The sequence below is a fragment of the Ambystoma mexicanum genome, chromosome 2q (genome assembly GCF_040938575.1).
Source record: "Ambystoma mexicanum isolate Mex_15411 chromosome 2q, UKY_AmexF1_1, whole genome shotgun sequence".
Lineage (NCBI taxonomy): Eukaryota > Metazoa > Chordata > Amphibia > Caudata > Ambystomatidae > Ambystoma > Ambystoma mexicanum.
The window spans coordinates 443852450-443870548 of record NC_090924.1 but is presented as its reverse complement, the minus strand read 5'-3'; the positions used below and the strand labels follow the sequence as shown (position 1 = coordinate 443870548).

Below are 18099 nucleotides of genomic sequence, written 5' to 3'. Positions count from 1 at the left end.
ACCCTACACCCAATCCTCCCGGAAATCCTGCCAACCTCCTCCTCTGCTGGTCGACAACCAATTGGAATATGAAGTATCCCGATATGTGACTCCAGGTATAAACGGGGTCAGCTTCAATACCTGGTTGAATGGAAAGGATATCCTCCTGGTGAAAGAACCTGGGAACCACTTTCTAATCTCAAGGCCCCTCGACTGCTCAGAAGATTTCACCTTATACACCCGGGCAAACCCAGAGGAACGGGTCTTCGGAGGAGGCATGCTGTCATGAACAACCTGACGTGTGCTCCATAGCTCACGGTATTGTTTTCCTTGCTTCTTTCCAACCAACCCCATTCCTAGTCCCTTTCCTTCCTTTCTTGATTCCTGGACTCGTGTGCTAGCAGCGCACGCTGTAAATTTCCCGGATTCCTGGATCTTTGTATCCCGGAACTTTGAACGCTCACTGGAGTTGGAAGAGACTCGTGCAGCCTTATTCAAGACTCGATCCATCCACAAGAAGGCATCGATCAAGAAATCCAGCAAAGTTCGAACTCAGGTGAGAAGGGGGGGACTCCTTGACAGTTTCATGGAATATTAAAGGCTGCAATAATCCTACTAAAAGAAAAAAGGTTCTATCTCACCTTAATAAATTCAATCCATCTGTAGCTTGCATACAAGAAACACATCTATCTAGCAAAAAAGCAATGAAACTTAAATCCCTTTGGGTCAAAGACGTCATTTCCAGTCTGGCTGTTACCAAGAAAAATGGAGTGGCCATATTAATTAGTAAAAAACTACCTTTCAAATTCCTAGACCAGGGTGCTGATATCAATGGGAGATGCGCATGAGTTAAACTCTTGATTGAATCTACACATATTTCCATTCTCAACATCTATGGTCCTACTCTAACTGATCCCAATTTCTGGATCTCTGTCAAACAAATGATACTCAAAAATAGCTTTACCAATTTAATGATGTGTGGTGATGTTAATCAGATCATTGACCCGTTCCTTGATCGGAAATCCAGTTGTGTGTTTAAATCTTCCAAGTCTCATAAGTCCTTTTGGGATGTATAGCTGAAAATGCTCCCATCCTACACAACTTAACTATACTTTCCACTCTTCCCCTCAGAACACACTCTCACGCCTAGACTATATTTTCTTTACTAAAGCCCTTACAGGTTCCATTATTGACTCTAAGATTTTCAACATTATTATTTCCGATCATGCCCCGCTATGTACTTCCTTCAGTCGCTCTGATGTTAACAAGATCTCATCTTGCTAGAGACTTAACAACTTCTTACTACAATACCCTCGCTTCCTTCAATCCATTCATTCATTCACTCAACAATTTTATGCTGACAATCAAAATGGTGACACTTCTATTGTGAACAATTGGGATGCGTTCAAGGCTGCACTAAGAGGACATATAATGGCCTACTCAGGGAAAAGAAATGCATTGCGCAAAAAACATTTGGATGCCCTTTACTCACACCTCACTCTAGCTGAGCAACAGTATTATCACAATTCGAATCCAGAAAATATCTGTCAAGTCATGGCCTTACGCTTCAAAATCAATAATGAAATCACTGATCTAGCCGCAGGGACCATTTATTGGATCAAACATCCAATAAAGCCGGCAAAGCGCTAGCCTCTTACTTGAAAACGAAAAAAGAAAATCTTTATATTTCCCACATTAAGGATACATCTGGCATCTCTCATAATAAACCCAATGAGATTCTAAAATATTTTAAGAAATTCTATAAGATTGATGTACTTCAGACAACTCTATTTCGAATAACAATATTCTTTCATTTCTCAACAATATTAACAGATCCTCATACCCTCATAGTGATCTTTCCCACTTAGATGATGATATTACTCTTCCTAAGAATACCCGACCCATTAAGGGTTTGAGTAGAGGAAAAGCCCCTGGTCCAGATGGCCTCTCTGCTGAATTTTATGACAGTCTTGTTCTGTCCCTTATACTCAAACTTAAAACTCTATTTTCCTACTTTATATCTCAGAAATCTTCATTGGGTTCATTCTCCGAAGCCCTACTCATATTATTTCCCAAACCAGATAAAGACCCATCATTTCCTAGTAACTATCAACCTATTTCCCTCATTAATGTCGAGAGCAAAATCTTTGCAAAGATTTTTGCCAACAGAATAGAATCCTCTCTTCCTACCCTGATCAAAGCAGACCAAGTTGTTTATGTCAAAGGACGCAACATCTCCTCCAATGCAAGACTTCTGCTGAATGCCATTCAACTAGCAGCAAAAGATAAAAAAGATAAACAAGGTTATGCGGCTATTGCAATAGATGCAGAACAAGCTTTCGACCGTGTCAATTGGCACTATACGTTCCAAGCCTTACAATGGCATGGTTGTGGTGATAAGTTTATTTCCCGGGTTAACAACATCTGCCACATACAAAGAATGCAAATGTGTGTGGCAAATAATCTAAATTCTATTCCTTAGTACAATGCAAAATAGTTCTTTTTCATTTGTTACCTTGACTGTTTTAATGCAACCACGCATGGTACTTGAACGTTTACGTGTATATTTGACTTTTGTTTTGTTAATAGATCTACTTATAAGTTATATCTGACGTCACAACTATTGTATACATCAAGTTTGTCTGTTAAAACTGTCTTCATATAACCCACTTCCCTCCTCTTCATTCTGCTTTCATGTTTGTTCTCTGTTTGTCTTCCCTTATCCGCTTACTATCTCTGCAGAATTCTCTGTTGCAATTTTTCTTTCTACTCATCCTGCATTAGGATATATTCCCTTCAATTTTGACCAAATTGCTTATGGAGCATTTTATTAGTATCCCCTCGACGTTCTCTCTTTTATGTTCTCTGTTCTTATACATTTCTGCATTGTGTTTGAAATCATGTAACTGTTAAAGGATAGTTCCAAGACTTTTTTTTTATTGTCCCTACGGTTCGGCCATGTGTTTTTAAGCATAAATCGGTAGATCGTAGAAAACTTTCCTATGGACCTTACCCGACTTTTCGTCCATTAACGCACTCGAAATCAGCCGCCATTTTCTGATAATCCTATCATTTCCCCCCATCGCCCTGGCTCACCTGCGTTTGCGGCACTAAATCAAATCCCCCGCCCCTGAAACAGACTTTATCAAAACATTCATATTCTCCACCTCTCTCTGTGACGTTTCTGTGCTGCATAGGCAAACGCGCCCATGCGTCTTCTACGCGACTCCACACAGAACCCGGAAACCAACACAGATTATCTCACAACACAGCGCGCCACAATTCGGAATATGAAAGTGTACTTTTAAATCAAACCGCAAGATTGTAAATTTGGTAAAGTACATTTATTTGACATCAAATGTTTAGAGAATATTCAGCGATTTGCATTTTTATTTGCTCACGTTCCAAAAAGTTTGTTTTGAGGCACGCGATGTTCCTTTGCTGTACACAGGGTCTTAGATCATCTCACAATACAGCGCCACAATTCGGAATATGAAACTGTGGTTTAAAAGCAAACGGCAAGATTGTCCATTTGGCAAAGTACATTTATTGGACATCAAATGTTTAGAGAATATTCTGCGATTTGCATTTTTCTTTGCTCTCGATCCAAAATAGTTCGTCTTGAGGCAATCGATGTTCGTGTGCAGTACACAGGGTGTTGGTTTACGATAAAATAAGCTCTTCGGTCGCACTGATAATCGCATGGCTGTTCCAACAACGAGGCACTAGGCCACCACAACGGTCTGTATGTTGCATCTAGCCGTTAGTACCGCGTAAGGGCATACTTGTACTTGGCGATCGTCCCACAAAATGGTCAGGGTGCTAACGTTGTTCACGCGGAGAAGCAATTGGCGATTATAGAAGCCATCCGCCGGTGTCTGGTACTCGTGACACAGACAATAATGGATGATGTACCTGTTTGAAAAACATAAAAAATGAAATTAGTCTCACCATCAGATCTTTATTAAAATTATTCATTTTATATATTAGGTCGGGAAATTATTTCATAGCTAGGACAGTGCAACTGGGTTTTATACGTCAAGGGGGGGCTGTAGGATACTGAGACAGTCCCCCAGTGCAGGGGTTGACAGGGAGTGCAGGTGGAGAGTGGAAGGGCCCAGGACCGAGGTCGCAGACAGTGGACCAGTTGTAGCAGGGGAGAGGGAGAGAGAAAGCAGAAGCAAAGAGGAAGGTTTTGAGGTGCTTCCGTAAAAGGAGACGGTTCTCCCCAAGATAGTGTGCGGTACAAAACAATATGCCACATAGAACGAACAAGTACAACTTAACCCGTCTTTAAAGCTACTGTATAGTAATTAAATTGCGGTATAAACTCATCTAAAGAGTTACTTACATTATATTTGCATTTTCCATTGTGTCTGTGCGTAGGGCAGCCCCGAAATACCACTCCTTCTATGCCGACGTTATTTCTTCTAATGAACGAACATGAAATGGCTTTCGTTTCTGAAATTATATTCATTATCGTTTCTTACGTGGTCCCGGCCTGTCAAGGTCAAATAACAATAGAACCTTATACTGAGTCGTGGGCCATTCTGGCACCCGAGAAAAAAATCAAAGCAGCTGACCTTCACTTTGAACGAGCACACATTCCTAGTTAGCTACATTCAGTGTAAGGCCATCTCACAGGACTTGAAATTTACACTCCATCTCTGCATTTTGTCTGCGTGCTTTGCAGCCCCACAGAACCATAAATACGGAGACATTCTATATTTTTTGAAAAATGATTTATATTACTGTTTGGTTTAATTTAATGCGCAAATGAACAAGGTTGGATAGACACATTGCATGTACACTGAGCAATCACTTTTATTTACACAATACATAGCTACACATATTCAATGGGCCTGCGACATGAGGAGACTCGAGAGCAAAGTCACAGGTGACACCCGGGTGGTTCGCACTACTGCACGGTGAAGGGAGGGGCAAGGGTGGAGAGACACATTACATGTACACTGAGCAATCACTTTTATTTACACATTACATAGCTACACATATTCAATGGGCCTGCGACATGAGGAGACTTGAGGGAACAGACAATCAAATTACAATCATTTAAACCGTGATGTGTATTTCTCAATGAGCTCTTCTTTAGGTGGACATGGAAGAGAGGCAATGTTGGGTGGCAATGCAGTTGTCCCCTGCACAGGTTCGTTCACAACTCCATGTATGTGCCTATCTAGGACATCAACAATAAGTCTCTCAATAAAGTCATATTGCATATCCTCAAACACTGGTTTGATAACCCATTGTTTACTTCTTTTTGTGAAGGCCTTATTGTAGCGAAGCGTCCCTAAAGTTCCGGTCGTCCTACTTTGTTGACGGCCAACATTATGGTTATGTGCCAAGACCGCTAGAAGAGTCCGATTTATCATGCCCTCCATGCCAAAATGCAATCGTTTTGGCCTGTACTTTAGGCACATATTGTGGAACACCTCCAAATCTCCTGTGTGGCAGAATTCCGTGAGTCCCCTCAAATCTCTTGTTATACTTTTATCAAATACAATCTTTTCAATGGCTTTGTGAGTGGGTGATGAAGGAATCAACCACTTCTTCTTCCGTGCCTCCTCTGTGGACAAATGGCCATGTTCACAATTGTGGAAATGTTGGTTTGTGGTCCATGAGTGAACGTTGCTACAGTGTAACATTACTGACCGCCATTTTTCCATTAGAATTTCCAACGACCCTCCACATGTTTTTGAGCTCCACCAAAGATGGTTGCTGATTGACTTGGACCACTGTGAAATACCTTGCATATCTTTTTTTTTACCTGCAGCCGACATTTTTTTATTGATTGTTTTTGCAAGATGCCAAATGTCAAATTGGTGATTTATATTTTTGTACTCTTCTCTCATTGTCTTGGCAATTGAAACGTCTGTCCGTGGCTATCAGGTCGATCACCATTCCCCGCGATTGTAGTTCTTGCAATGATGCTACAAAGCCAACTTTCTCCATGGCCACTGAGGATGTACTTTGTGACACCTGCACGACCACCGAACTCACAATTTTCTTACTTTCCATGTCCTGAAAGTGGTAGGTGCAGTACTTGGCTGAAAATCCTGGGCTGTCGCACTGCCCATCACCGGCTAGCCTGAACCGTTTGTCCGCGAATGTACTATCAATAGACATTTTTTCCATTCTCCAAGCTTCGCTAATGGCTGGAAATAGATAATCGGTTTGGTATTTGTAGAACTGAGCTTTCGCAATGAAATGGATTCCCACAAACTGAAAGAAAGACTCTAACTTTTTAAAACTTGAACCACTAAAAAGTGCAGCCGCTGCACAAAGTAGATTGCCTGCTGGCAGTTGCCCCAGCATGGGTTGTGCAGACCATGAGAAAGGATGATATTTTGTACAGGTGGCATGTATTTTAAGGTTAGTGCCTCGAATTGCACGAGTCACATTAATCAATGGCTCCCCACATACTTCCCCACCAACCGAATGCCCACATTTCATCCGAATAATAATATCAATCAAACAACTATCGAATACAATGAATTTGGCCTCTTTCCTTATACTGTCACTCTGCATCCCAGCTGGTTCGGCCTGTAACGTTGAGGACATGTCACTCACATGAAAGGTAGAATCTCTGATATCGTCTTCCGCTATGTTCAGTGATATTGATGGTGTTTCATTGTCGTCCACTTCATTCTCTTCCATTGCAACATCTGTTCCTTCTCCGGCGATGGGTGAATAAAACAATTTCTTCAACTTTCTCGCGGTCTTAGTTTTTGCGGGTGTGGATTCTGTGAATTGATCTCCGACTGCATCCGAACTACCAGGAGGACATTCACTATCAATGGCTGGATGTGGTATAGCTCCGTTGTCAATCACTTCATATTCTTCCCATTGGCACGATGCATCTCCAGTCTCAAGTCCCTGCCAAAAGGTTTGACAAGCAACATCTCTCGTTCGCTTCACTGTCTGTGTAGATTTAGTTCGTACACCCACTCGCAACTAGAGGACAGATTGGAAAAGGGATGTTCAGTTTAAACACAACTTACAGTATTGAACTATTAACAGTGAAAAACAACATAATATAGTGACCAGGACACTAACCTTCTTTTGCTTTCTTTTCTTTGAAACTTTCTTGCCTCGAACTTCAACATCGGGACGCTGTTGCTCCGACTCGTGTGTGCATGTCTCCACTTCCTCTTGCGCTGCAACGACTATATTTTCATGATAAGCACATCCATCACGCACTGACGCTCCATCGACTCCCTGAAACATAGAACTTTCATTAGTATGTATAATAATATTGAAAACACAAAATGTACTTGGGGACCAATACCCACGTACATCTCAATAGCAAAACACGAATGAACGCTTTCAGTAGAACATTCAAACGACAATTATTCACGCATTGTTAATCTAGTTAGATGGAATGTCAAGATCCATACCTCGGGCTCCTCATAGACTTCCATTGATGATATTATTGAAGATGATGCTTCAGTAACTCCCTGAAACACAGTAATTGCATTAGTATGGTTTTCTATTTTGTTAAAAAGAACATAAACTTTGTGCAGGCGTCAACGGCTCATCTAAATAGACCTGCACAAATGATCAGTTGTCTAAAATAAATAATGGATATCTAAATATGATTCGATTTGCTCGATCGTTGGAAGTGTCACCACCCAGAGATCTGCATCAACTACTAGGGGTGATGTTCTTGTAGAAGAAGCTCCGTCATCTCCCTGAAACATAGTACTTGCGTTAATAAAGAAGGAAGTATAGCGGATGTAATCACGTCATATGATTTTGCTTGATCGAACTGTCAGTATCCATACCTCGAAATGCATAAGAACATCAAGGGACGATGTAACTGTGGTGCACACTTCTGCAAGCTGTTGCGCCGACCCGTAACTGCATGCTCCCCCTTCTTCTTGGACTAATGCTCCATCGACTCCCTGAAACATAGGACTTTCATTAGTAATGAACACAATATTGAAAAAAGAAGGCACATAGGAGGGCGACGACAGAAGGACATATCAATGGCTAAAAACGAAAGAAACATTGTGTGTAACAATCACGCTACAAGAATGCAAGATCTGATGATCTCCATCAATGGAACTGTCCGGAAACGTACCTCCAGCATCTGAGTGACATCAACGGTTGTCGTCAATGCGTTGGACTCCTCAGCATCTCCCTGAAAGACAGTACTTGCATTATTTTGGATAACAATAATTATAACTGAAAACAAAGACTAGAGGACGAGTACAAGGGTGTACCATTAGGTAAAATAATCACACGATTAATTAAAACTATTGATTTACATGCCTAAAACAAGTCAGTGGCAGAATAGCTAAGTAAGATTACCCGATAGGCGCTTGAAGTGGCTGATGACTGCAATAACGACACGGATGGAGAATCTTCCGGCTTCATATTGAGTGGATACATAAATGGGGAAATTATTGTTAGCTAATGCTACACACTACCGCAAGGCCGAGAGATAAATACGTAAACTTGACTCACCAGTGGAGGGATGTGGACGAATAGAGTGGGAATAGCGGTTGAGAGCAATTTTCGCTTCGCTTGCGGTGTGTTCTTCTTTATTAGCAATGATGTGGAGTACATGTCTGAGCTAAAGTGCCTGCTGCAGATGCGGTATCGATCACCCCTCTTGTCCGCAAAGACTTCTAGGACTCTACTTTCAAGCTCAGACGGTGGATATCCGCAATATCGGACCCATTCTCTTATCTGATCTATTGTCTTAGGGAAAACATGCATTATAGTACCTTCAGATTTACTATGAGTCTTCGAAGGGCAACCGCCAATGGAACAGGCAGGCATTGTGGAAAGTTCTGAAAAGTAAAGATCAACAATTCTCTATGAATACCAATGTGTTAAAAAATTAAATGACACATAAAAGGTCCAATGCAAGGTTCGTTTTGGTTCTTGGAACTATACACGTTATTCACATGCGGATAAGTATTTGAATAACTTTAAAAAAATAGAAAAATAATTTGACTAAACTCAGAACATGTGACTAGTTCCTTGCATGTACTGTCTTGAACGAAAAGAAATTGGACGCAAAATGATTATGGTACATGGCCTTACCTTGACGAACAAACAGTTAGATGCAGGGATCAGAGTAGTTTCTTGTCGTAGAACAGGGAGCAGTTCACAGGTTGCAAACTGACGAGTTTCCTCGAAGTGGTCACGGAAGTTCACAGAGACGAAGAGCAGATAACCAGCACCTTCACGGGTTGACTAGCAAAGCGTAAAGAAGTTCTCATTAGAAATATGAAGTGGGTTATAAAGAATTCGAAACAGGGGTGTGTTTGTGAATGAATGAAGTGTATATGTCGTGGCATTATGCGGTTTGCAGGGGGGCGTCCAGCGTGAGGGGGGATGCTTGGCAGGAGACACGGGGTCTGGAGGTAGACATGGGAACAACAACCCATGCTCTATAGACCACTTTGAAGTGTACATGCTATTTGGCACCTCTTGGCCTTTATTGCTCCCTGACAGCTCCACTTGCCAGCGCAAGTACCCCGGTGCGAACTGCCTTTGATAGGGCGGGGGGTGGATTGGGGCGGTGGTCGTGCAGACAAGACACAGGAAGACTCGTGAATGGAGACACACTTATGTGGATTGCAGGGGGGCGTTCAGCGTGAGGGGGGATGCTTGGCAGGAGACACGGGGTCTGGAGGTAGACATGGGAACAACAACCAATGCTCTATTGACCACTTTGAAGTGTACATGCTATTTGGCACCTCTTGGCCTTTATTGCTCCCTGACAGCTCCACTTGCCAGCGCAAGTACCCCGGTGCGAACTGCCTTTGATAGGGCGGGGGGTGGATTGGGGCGGTGGTCGTGCAGACAAGACACAGGAAGACTCGTGAATGGAGACACACTTATGTGGATTGCAGGGGGGCGTTCAGCGTGAGGGGGGATGCTTGGCAGGAGACACGGGGTCTGGAGGTAGACATGGGAACAACAACCAATGCTCTATTGACCACTTTGAAGTGTACATGCTATTTGGCACCTCTTGGCCTTTATCGCTCCCTGACAGCTCCACTTGCCAGCGCAAGTACCCCGGTGCGAACTGCCTTTGATAGGGCGGGGGGGTGGATTGGGGCAGTGGTCGTGCAGACAAGACTCGTTTGCCGCAGGGCCTCACCAAGGAGAGGCCATCTAACTGCATGTAAGAGGCAGGCTGCAGGATCTAGTACATGGAAGGCAGGGGGGTGAGTTTATAAATACCTCAGCCTCCCAGGAGAATATATGGGTGCAGTTCACCCTGGAGACCCTGGATGCCTAGGCAGTTCGTCAGCAGCAGGCTGGCCTGTGGTGGCAAGGCGGCACGGGCCAGAGGGGGTCATCTCTGTACCCGGTGCCCAAAAGGATGATTTATTATGATCAACCATATTGATTATTTACCTATAACCATGTTTTGTATCAATAAAATCCAACGGCCTTTTATTGCCAACGCTTGAACAAAGTGGTGTGGTAAGTATTTTTGGGGGAGGAGGCAAGGCCGGGAGGCTTGTTGCCAACCCGCAAAATAACATATGTATGTCTGCTGCATATGGGTTCAACGGTTATGTGGATTGAAGGTGGGCGGCCAGCGTGAGGGAGGATGCTGGCCGGAGACATGTGGTGTGACAAGACAAGGCACAGGAAGACTATTCAATGGAGACACACTAGATTCATTTAAAAAATCAAAACAACCATTGTTAAAATACATTTTGGGTTTTATTTTAGATCTTATTTTCAATTGAACATAAATAATAAACATTACACATTGTAAAGTTCCGGTTGCAGCACATCCAGGGAAAATCTGCGGTATTGTCCACTGTCGCTGGGGAAATGTTGTCTAATGGCAAGTACCGCACAGGCAGGTATTACTCTCCGAACGCGGTGTCCGAGCCTCCCGCGAAGCCACCAAGTGAAGCAACGATAGGCCACCAGCCTGTACCACCTGTGAAAAAGAAAGATGCAATGGAACCAATTTACATGCGTTCGAATGATATGTAGATGTAATTTTATATGAGGGAGACGACCATGAAATAGTAGTGGCATCACTGACATCACAACCAGAGTATACTTACTCGTTACTCGGATTACATGGACGAACAGTGCCGCGAAGTTCGTGCATAAGCACCATCATCATCCTCAACACGGTCCGTGAGAGGCAGGCTTCCCTGAACTCTGGCAGCTCGGTGATGCATTGCGGACTTGGCTCGCCTTCCGAAATGTAGGCCAAGCACCCGGAATTTTCACGGCAGCAGCAGTTCTCCTCCTCAGTTGGCATTAGCTTGCACCAATTGCACGTGCACCAGGTGGAGACGCCGTCCATGCGACATGGTCCAGGCTCTTCATCCGTTGACTGGTCCTCCCAACTGCCGTCCGAATCCCCATCGTTTTCGCGTGCTTGCCTTTCCAGTAGTTCCTCCTCGGTGTACTCGGGCTCGTACATATACGGCATTATTGTAGCCATTGTGTGGTAAAGAAAGTAAAATAATTTACAGAGATGGTACAGGTGTTCACAAGGCCTAGAAGCGGCGAAGGTAGCTGACCAGAGCACAGAAACGAGTCACAGAATACTCAAAGTAACACAGAGAGAGTAATGGAATCGAAAATCTGCTGCTGTGTGTTGTGAAACGGTGTGTTTATACTTATTGAGGAAAGAGGCGTCCTGCCATTTCCATGGCGACAAGTCATTAGCTGAGGCGCAGCGATTGTTGACACGAAACGTGCTTTGGCGTTGGGAAATGGGCGGTACGCGTCTGCTGATGTCAGGCTCAGGGGCGGGGGATTTGATTTAGTGCCGCAAACGCAGGTGAGCCAGGGCGATGGGGGGAAATGATAGCATTATCAGAAAATGGCGGCTGATTTCGAGTGCGTTAATGGACGAAAAGTCGGGTAAGGTCCATAGGAAAGTTTTCTACGATCTACCGATTTATGCTTAAAAACACATGGCCGAACCGTAGGGACAATAAAAAAAAAGTCCCGGAACTATCCTTTAAATCAAATATGTCAATAAAATATATTAAAATAAAAAAGAAATACCTATATTATCATTTTAAAGGTTACTTCTGAGAAGTATACATACTTTCTATTAACATTTCCTATAGGGATCTGCCTGCCTTATCCTTCTAAAGCTCCCTTCTGATAAATGCTTGTCTTTTCCCACTGAAAGACTCCGGCCAAAACACTTTCTACCGAAGGCGCTTCAAGAGTCAGAGTAGACTTTGGGGAAAGTCGGAGATCTCAAGACATGGCTGCTGTGAGTCTAAACGGCAGTTGGGCAGGGACTGACTCATGACAGACTATATCCAAGCCCTTTGTCAGTGGCACTCACCTTGCTTGATCTCTCCAGACTGCCCTTTGGGGCAGAGCGCCTCAGGCTGCATGCTGCCACTTCGCATTGAAGGCCAGCTAAATCTTTCAAGATTCTGTTTTTGTTCTCATGACAAGTACTGGAAGCGACCATTCGATGTTTCAAGATAAAAGCACTTGCCGCTAACAAGCCTTTTCCCCTAGGAACCTTGCACAGCAAACTGCTGTGTGAGTGACGTTAAAGGAGTCACACAGCACTGCAACCCGCACAGTCACAGATGTTAATTAGGTGGTGACAAAGAATTGAAATACAGAACTCCATATGGAGACAATTAGATACACAGCACACCATCTAACACACCCTAATAATGGAGGTAAAAAGTGTGCAAACAAGAGTCAACTAAAGCTTGTCATTTGCCATTTTCATGATCTAGTGCTTGGACCTAAACCACCTTATACATACCGCCCCATTAATGCACCCTAAATCTGACATGCACTGTTCCTGGCTATGCCACTACGGGTAGCCACAAACCGTTTTTTCAACGAGCCCAAGCATGACCTACAAACCCTTAATTTCATCCCTGGTGTATAACTTTTCACTAATAAACATGACAATGCACCTGCAAACTGATCCACAGCACCCCTGTTATTCAAATTGCAGGACCCACACATCTGCCAGTGTAAAGTGTAATATTTGTATTTTGTGTGTGAGGTGCATTTCAGATGTATGTATATGAGTGAGTGACTGATGGGCGAAGGAGTATGAATGAGATTGTGTGTGTGTGTGTGTGTGTGTGTGTGTGTGTATGTGTGAATGTTCTGGGTCACTGCCTTTGTGGAGCGTGCAGTGTGAGTGGATGTGAGAGTGGTTATGTTGAGTGACTGGTGGGTGAATGGGTATGAATGTAATTATGTGGGTCTTTGGATGTTCAAGGTGGGTGGGTGCCTGTGTGGAGAATGCAGTGTGAGTGGATGTGAGAGAAGGTGTATGGGTGAGTGACTGGTGGGTGAATGGGTAGGAATGTGATTATGTGTGTGTTTGGATGTTCTGGGTGGGTGGGTGCCTGTGAGGAGAATGCAGTGTGAATGGATTTGAGTCTATTGGTGAGTGACTGGTGGGTGAATTAGTATGAATGTGATTATGTGTATGTTCTGGGTGGGAGCCTGAGTAGAGAAAGCAGTGTGAGTGGATGTGAGAGAAGGTGCATGGGTGAGTGACTAGTGGGTGAATGGGTATGACTGTGATTTTGTGGATGTTTGAATATTCTGGGTGAGTGGGTGCCTTTGTGGAGAATGCAGTGTGAGTGGATGTGTGAGAATGTGTATGGGTGAGTGACTGGTGGGTGAATGGGTATGACTGTGATTATGTGGGTTTTTAATGTTCTGGGTGGGTTAGAGCCTGTGTGGAGAATGCAGTGTGACCAAATGTGTATGGGTGAGTGACTGGTGGGTGAATGATTATGAATGTGAGTGTGTGTCTGTGTATGTGTGTCTGTGTATGTGTGTGTGTGTTCTGGGTGGTTGGTTGCCTACCCGGAGAATGCAGTGTGAGTGGATGTGAGAGAATGTGCATGGGTGGGTGAATGGGTATTAATGTGATTATGTGGGTGTGTAGATGTTCTGGTTCGTTGCATGTATGAAGAATGCAGTGTGAGTGAATGTAAGAGAAGGTATATGGGTGAGTGACTGGTCATTGAATGAGTATGAATATGGTTGTGTGTGTGTATGGGCTGGGTGTGTGGATGCCCGTGTGGAGGATGCAGAATGTGAGAGAAGGTGTGTGGGTGAGTGTGTGGTGGCTGAATGGGTAGGAATGTGTGTATTTGTGAGAGTGAATGTTCCATGTGGCTGGGTGCCTGAGTGGAGAATGCAATGCGAGTGAATGTGTGAGTGAGTGAGTGACTGGTAGGTGAAAGGGGATGAATGTGATTGTATGTGTGTGCAAGGCTCTTGAAGACCAGGGATCACTGGGGAATTTTAACGTTTCCTTAAGTGACATGGTATGTTTTATTGTCATTTTCGGACAAAATCAACTTTATGTGTGTTATTACGTGGCTACACTGGCATTTTGGTGAGTCAGTCTACCCATTTCTTACTGTGGCATGACATTTTTTATTTTATTGGGCATCTTGATAAAGCAAGCATGATGACTGGTATTACATTGCTAGACTGCCATTTTGGTGCAGCCAGTCTAGCTATTTCTTACTCTGGCATGACTTTTCTTTACTGAGCAGTCTATGATCAAGCAAGAAAAGTGTTCTTATGTGTCTAGACTGGCCTACATTCGAACCAGTTTGGACATGTTTTCTTATTGTGGTATGGCACTTTTAATGGCCAATCCAACAGGAATATGTTCTTAGATAGGGGTACTGGCATAGATTGGCAGAGATAGCTTTGACATTTGTTTATAGTATTATTACTGGCATTATGCGCAAAGGGAACATGAGTGTGTTCTTCTATGGGAATAATGGCATATATTGGTAGAGCCAGCATGGAATGCATGGGCACAGTCAGCATGGCAATGCTTTTTATACTGGTATATATTGGAGGGAAAGGAATGTAAATGCATTGGGAAATGTTCCTGTACACGTTTGGTGACATTTTTTTTATAAGTTACCCTACAAAACAGATTCAAAACTGTCTGGTCTTTTACCCAACTTTTCACAGAAAATGTGCTCTATAATGCTCTATAATGCACCATGTTAGTCTTTACTCAAAGCATTTCCTCAGGTATGGGGAAGCTTTGGGGGGGGGGGGAATTCCCCCAAACCTGTTTTCATTGGTTCAGGCTACGCTTGGTTGGCCTTCGCATACTTCTGGCAAATATTGACACGCTCCAACAAAACATCTCACCAGCCGCCACTGGTGGCTGGTATATTTGGGGAATCAAACCACAAGAAATGCCAAATGTGAGCTATCGAGTTCCTTTCGATGCTCCACTAAGTGTTAACACACGAGAGAAAGGAGCCCACATCTACTCAACAATTATTCATTCATGTTACTACTAGCTAATCTTCCCAGAAAAAGCTAACTATCCCTGTACGTAGCTGTATTTCCCTGGCATAGTGGTGTATCTGGGTGTCAGGCACTAACCGATTCTTTCTATGCTCGGTCAAACATTGGAGCTTTGATTAAAAACCCATACTTACATGGTTCACCTGCAGCTGTGCGTGCCCCTGCGACAGCATGACCATTATGGACATTACGCACGCGTGGTGGTCCAGGCTGGCCCGGAGTGTGGCGTGCCTTGTGCTTTAAGGAGGTTGGGGGGAATGGGGCACTCAGCATGGTTCGCAGGACACCCACATGTTGTGCTACGCCAATGTCTTAAACTCAGAACAGCCAGCAACAGGGCAGGTTTTACTCACAAGCAGGTACAGCAGAGGAAAGATTAGTCCCAACTTCTTTAGAAGCAACAGTTACAGCAGCTAGGTGAGCTTGGCTGACACAAACTCAGCCAGTATAACACGGGCATCAGAAGTGCAAATGTATCTCTCTCTCTCTCTCTCTCTCTCTCTCTCTCTCTTTCTCTCTCTCTCTCTCTCTTTCTCTCTCTCTCCTCTCTCTTTCCTCTCTCTTTCTCTGTCTCTGCTGAAAGCCGCACATATACCCCACATTAAAAACGGGCACATCATGTGCAGAAACAGTGCCCACTTCCTCCGTCATAACATAAGCTTCAGTGGTGCAGGCTTCCTTCTCACAAACAGACCTAAAACAGTTAGTAAATAGAACAAGTGCACTCTACCTCTAGGCCGGCGCTAGTTAAACTTTTTCATACCGCAAGCCCTCCCCCGCCCGAGTAAAATTATTGGTTCTGGGCCCCCCCCCCCCGGCCCCCCCCCCCCCAACATAGGGATTGCTCCCCGTAGGGACATCCAGGTCGGGCCCACGCCCGAAATAAGAATCAAGGTGACTGTCCCAGTAGAAAAAACAAGCAATAGAAAATCTGATTACATTTACCAAAAATAGTCATCCCACCCCCCTCCAAAGAGCCCAAGTCCGCCCTTGGACATCCATCGGGCTCCCCTAGTGGGGCCAGCCCCCAGTTTCAAGCCCACTGCTCTAGGCTTTCATTCTCACCTCTTTCTTTACTCTTTAGTTTCTTCTCCGTTTTCTCCCTCACCCTATCAGTCATTTGAAGGTTACCCAGGTCCGCTGTGCCCAGTTACCCCATCCATCTTATCTTTTCATGGGCAACTCCTCCCCCCTCCTATTTCTCACCTCCAGTCTATGCCGTATTTCCTTCCTGCCTTCACCTCTCCTTGTTTCTGCCTCCATCTCTCTCTGAATTGTTTTTCTTGTAATCCCACATCTCTCCAACTTTCAGCCCTGCTTTCCTTCTGTTTACACAGTTTCCTTTATTTGGCTTTCCTTTTCTCCACCTTGCTTTCTCCCCTTCCTTGTTCTTCTACTTTTTCCGGTCGTTCCCCCTTGCTTCAATCCCTTTCATGTCTTTCTTCCATTCCTTTCCCTCTTTCTTCCCTTCCTTTCCCTCTTTCTTCCCTTCCTTTCCCTCTTTTTCCCTTCCTTTTCCTCTTTCTTCCCTTCCTTTCCCTCTTTCTTCCATTCCTTTCCCTCTTTCTTCCCTTCCTTTCCCTCTTTCTTCCCTTCCTTTCCCTCTTTCTTCCCTTGCTTCTTCCTCAAACTCTTCCTCTTATATTGCATAGCATTGTTCCTAAGTACACTACGAAAAATATGGTTACATATCACTGTAATGTGATATACATTTCATTCAAGAATGGATCACTATATGAATCATTAATATCAGCATGTATAGGCCCATATTACTAAATTGCTGTGAATGCAAGAAGACGTTCAAGACCAAATGATAATGATGTTTTATTATATAGCACTTAAGTTTAAGCGCTTTATATAGAACAAATACACATACAATATCACCCATCCTGTGTTGGTACTCTTTTATTGACATCAGGAGGATGAAAGGCTGAGTTGGCCTTGCCCAGATGCAAACCTGCAGATCAGACAAACATTGTAGCAGTGAGCACTCAACCCAATGAGCTATCTTACCGGCTATAGCTGTTTTACTGGCTATAGAAAAATGAGCAATTACATATGTGAATGTTCTCAAAGTCAGAAAGCAAATTACACTCTGTAGTTGATACCATTAAACTGGTAACTGAGATTTAACAGCAGGCCAGTTCATCTGCAGGTCTGATGCAAAGTTGGTCACACATGTCAAGCTTGCGTGGATCTACTTTTCAGGCTTCAGAGGTTGGAAAAATACATACCATTGGGAGGGTTCATAACTGTCCATTAAAGAATTTAGAGTAGCGCAGGGAAAGCAGCGCACTCACACGGCATCCCGTACTCTGGGCACTCGTTACCTCTTATATGCAAACATCCTGACCAGGGTACCAGGGAGATAGCAAAGATAGACACATTACAACAAAGCATTAACTGTGGCACAATGAAATCGAGGGCCACTTTATGTGCTATGGTCAAACATTTCTACACTGTACACAAGCTTTTAGGCACAAGGAATTTGTCAAGTGTGCGAGGACACCGAGATGGGATGTCTTGTGATGATCGTAACAGAGACAATAGCAGAAACAAACATGCTATAACTGCAACTTGCGAAAAGCAAAATACATCGTCCGAAAATGGATGCTTATTATAGTCTAAAGGTTTTTTGGAAGTGTGTGTCTGCATTGTGAATTTGAGGTCTTTAAGAACAGACTAAATCAGTGACTCACACACTGAAGTGTGCCTGAAATCAATCTTTAATGAGTCTAGCAATTATTGTATAGAATTCAAGAAAGACACATTATTTGTCATTCCTATTCTTTCTTGTTTAGGGTC

The 18099-nt window shown here is 43.6% G+C and overlaps 1 protein-coding gene across 1 annotated transcript in view; it reads right to left on the bottom strand.

Moving 5' to 3' along the window:
- LOC138569491 (scavenger receptor cysteine-rich type 1 protein M130-like) overlaps positions 1-18099 on the bottom strand; it is a 512555-nt gene that overhangs the window by 344627 nt on the left and 149829 nt on the right. The window lies entirely within an intron of this gene.